Genomic DNA, 4,776 nt, shown 5'->3' with positions numbered 1-4,776 from the left:
ATATATATATATATATGAAATTGTATGTGTTGCAGTGGAAGATAAAGTGAAAATTATGACTATGAATAGATAGGCAGCGGTGCGAGTGAGGGAGAGACACACAGACATAGTCGCCAAAGTAAAAAGAAAGAGATAGAAGTGAAATTATGATTGCACACAGTAGTAATAGGAAGAGACGTTCATATAATAGTTACATTAAAAAAAAATGTATTGATATGCACTTGTATTTATGAACGTATGTGGTGTGTGTTGTTGGGCGGTGGATGTAAATATGTGTGTAAGTGTGTGTATCTTGCGTATTCTCTGAAAATTTCAACTTGTAAGGGAAAAAAACGTTTTTCTTACAGCAATATACTATTCAAAGTTACTAAGCGATTTTTTTCTCAATTGCTAAAGCCTTTGGGCTATATTCCTACTTTCTGCATAGTTCTCTACATTGCCTATCTTTAGAACTATGAGGGTGTTGCCTGCATGTAGTTATATATAAACAGCGTTTATATAATTTTGTGAGCACCATGTCTATATATGTGTACTACTTTTTTTATGTCAGTTATAGGTATTGTAGATTCATTGTCTTTATACTTGTGTGCATGTTTGATTTATATATACACAGTATACATGTGTGTGTGTATGCATGCATGTATGTGTGAGAGTACAGAAAGAGGGTGTGATGATGCATACATACATACATATATATATATATATATATATATGTATGTATGTATGTATGTATGTATGTATACATGCATGTATAGATGGATATATCGATAGATAGATAGACAGACAGACACACACACACACACACACACTCACACACAGAAAATACAGAATATATATGTGTGTGTGTGTGTGTGTGTGTGTGTGTGTGTGTGTGTGTGTGTGTGTGTGTGTGTGTGTGTGTGTGTGTGTGTGTGTGTGTGTGTGTGTGTGTGTGTGTGTGTGTGTGTGTGTGTGTGCGCGCGTAGAAATCATACACCACATATTATGCTATACCTAGAATGATAAGTAATAATATTTAGTATATGATACCATTACGAAATAACACTGATGGGAATGAAATTGGAATCTAACTTGAAATAACCATTTTTACTCTAACATGATGTTGGTTTTGGTTTCAAATCACGGTGTCTGATCAAAGAAGTACATATCCACGAACAGCGTGTATGCTCCAGTTCAAGACACCGACCAATTTCGAAGAATCTACGGAGGAAAGAAGGAGTCGGTAATACCATCTCTAATGTTTTATATTGCTGGATGCTTGTTCTGAGTATAGCCTTGCTATTATCGATACCCTGTTCAAACTCGAAGAGAAATACAAGACATTTTGGATGTACCCGAGATCAAACCATTAGCATCTCATCGATTATTATTATCAGAACCATAAGAGAGCTATAAGAAGCACTAACAACTGCTGGACTCATCGTTTGAAATCCCCCACCGAGAAAGAAGAACAATGTCATCCTCCATAATCCTAATCGTCATGCTGAATTTGAGAAGTGTATTTCTGAAGAACTTCAGCAACATCCACCTCCACTCTGACAAGAATTAATCGAAAAATGATGAATTAACCAAAAGAAGATGCTAATCAAGTTGAAACAAATATTTAGGAATTACTAAAAGATACCACAAAATTGGTGTCATGAAAACGATCCTGAAATTGCAACATTTATCAGTCTGAATAGAGAAATTCGACTTACTTCAGACAATCAACCATCTTCAACTGCCAAAAAAGGAAAATAAAAAACTATCAAACAAGAATCTGCAATAATCCAAAACGGCTGATGGATTTCGAAATATTAAAAATTACTGTAGTCAATGAGGCGCGAGAAAGTTTTGCGCAGGAAAATCACCTACTGACCTCATCGTCTACTATAACTCCATTCAAATCATCAGATGGATTAAAAAGTCCTAAAATACGAACCTCATGTCTTTAGTCTTTAGACGAAACATTTTTGAAACTCTCCTCAATTGTCTAGATAACGTCAATGCTGCCACCATCGACCCGATTCTACAGTTTCCTTCATCTTACAAAAAGGAAGAATAATAGACAATATTTCTATTGCAATTTTCAAAATATGTGAACAGTTACTGGTTACCTTATCGCATCAATTCAATCATCTGAGAGAGACAAAATGTTTCAATTGATCTCAAAGGTACTTAAATTGCAACAATTTTTCAAGAACACAAATTGAGGTGATTGTGAGAAGCTTAGAGAAATTTTGCTCCTCTTGATTGCTAGAAAATTTTCAACAAGAATTTTGCTAGAATATATCTCACCAAAAACCGAATCTACACTGTCTATGTCACAGAAAGTATTTTGCCTTAAACGTGTACAATCGGTTTTGTTTTTACAATCTGTCTGCTACAAAGCACAATCAATGAGCACAAGCTACTATAGCTCTTCTTTGAAGGTCTGATCAAAGCTTTTACCGTAAGCATTGTAGAAAATATACTTCAAAAGCTTGGTACTTCCCTTATAATTCCTTGCTAACATCCCAACTCTCGATGATAACATGGAGTGTTCACTGCTATTTGAACGGATCCGCCTCATCATTTGGTGTTAGAATTTGTATGGAGCAAGAAGACGTCCTTGTGCCACCGTCATTCCTATGTCCTAGAACAAGCAGAAATGACAAGTTTCGCGATGACTACTGTGCATCAGTTGAGCTGGAATGGCCATTGTCGACTTTGATGAACAATGAACGACTGTCGAAAATAACGTTTTGTTCTGAGATGGCAACAAGGAAACATTACAATGAAAGACTATAAATGTGAATCAGAAACATCCTGAACTTAAACATCTCACTCTGTGGCATCCAAGCAAATGGAAGTCGAGACTGTCTGGGAAGATAAAGAAAAAGGAGGAATCTCTGCCATTTGGGGTTTTAATTCTTTGAACGGAACAGAAATATCTATGAGCACCGAAAAAACAGCACATCCGAAAGAGGTAGCTAGCTACTATCAGTGAAGATCCCTCAAAGATCTCATACAAAAAACGTCACCAAATGTTTCAAACAAATTTGGTTTCCAGACTCACCTAGTAGCCATGTTAGAAGAGTGCAGAATAAAAATAAATGAAGAAAGTGGTGTGACGTCACAAATCGAGAACGGCCACAACAGTGTTGCTGTTGGACGATTTCGAACTACTACAGATATATTTTTTTATTTTTAGCACTACGTCTATAAGGGACGCTTTCCTGAAATGTTTACTGCAGTTAATTAGGTCTTCAGTGATGTATCTACTTACAGAATGATGTACAGATGCATGTTTTGAACTAATGTTGCTTCCGTCGCTAATAACGAATTTTTATTCAGGCAACCGGCTAAATGCGACGTCGGTGATTTTTCAGTCACTGTTTTACTAAATCGGCAGTGGAAGGTATTAGTAGCGACAGATTCTTATCTTAGCATGTGGTTGCTACTCGATACTGACGAAGCACAAAGAAGCAGAAATACATATTTAGCAATGCTACCACCGCTGCTGCACGAATTTCGTCTTCTACTGCTATATTTCTGAGGTTTTTTTTAATAACTCCATGAGAGATACATTCTCGAGTAGAATACTGATGTTTAACAGACTTTTAACGATTTATCTGTTTTAAGTATGATGCATAGATATACACACACACAAACGCACTCACACACACGTATATATATATATATATATATATCATAGAGAGAGAGGGAGAGACAGAGTATATGTTTGAATAAAGAATATATGCAGCCAAAAAACAAGCAAGTCTCCAAGCAGAAAATACACTAAAATTTTCATGATATAATTTTATGTATGAAATTCAGTGCTTATGTAGTTTATCTTTTAAAGAATATTAATAATTCTCTTATGATTTGGTGCTTTCATGATAATTTCTTTAGGATTTGGAGAAAATTATATAGGACAAACTGGAAGAGTATTATGAAGACTTTATGCGCATAAAGACTATATTAGATTTCCCTGCTACAAATATCTCAGAGGGCGATAGATACATGTGCTGGGAAAAGTTTGAAAATTTTTCCTCTGTATCAATGTAGCAACGAAATTTATGAACAACAGCGATTGAATAAGGAGACCACATACACTGACAGATAGCAGGCCTGTCTAAATACACAAATTTAATTAATTTTAATTACATTTAGGTTTAATTAATCAATTTTTATTATTCATATTTCCGTTTCATTAAAACTGATTGCATTTATATCAGTTATTATTAATTAAAATAAATTAACTACTGACAACTTCGTAAATTACTATTAATAAACAAGACTAAATTACCTCCCCTGATACCAGAACATCGATTTATAAAATTGTGAAATTATAAGAATATCGCTAGCATCACCAACAAAATTAAGTTCTGAAATCAGAAAATTATAACAACGTAATTAATTAGTAAGTCATGAATAGCTATAAAATAGTGAAACCGGTAGATTCTATAATATAATTCGTACATACAGTAGTATTCTAAGGACTTCAAAGCAAATTTCTTTCTTACATACATACATACATACATACATACATCATGCATGCATGCATTTGTGTGTGTGTGCATTTGTGTGAGTGTGCGTTTGTGTGTTTGTGTGTGTATAATACACACACAAAATTACTCACACGTATTTAGCACCCGACGAGATACATCTGCATCACCGGATGCTGCTGCACCAGTTGTTGAGTGTCCCACCCAAGAGGAATCGATGCTAGATGTGTCGAAACAATGCTCGTGATTAATGATAAATTCTCGTATATTCCAGCTTCCGTCTTTCATTTGCCATATATATATATAT

The sequence above is a fragment of the Octopus bimaculoides genome, chromosome 17, assembly GCF_001194135.2.
Source record: "Octopus bimaculoides isolate UCB-OBI-ISO-001 chromosome 17, ASM119413v2, whole genome shotgun sequence".
Lineage (NCBI taxonomy): Eukaryota > Metazoa > Mollusca > Cephalopoda > Octopoda > Octopodidae > Octopus > Octopus bimaculoides.
The sequence above is the reverse complement of the archived record's forward strand: the minus strand, read 5'-3'. Positions refer to the sequence as shown.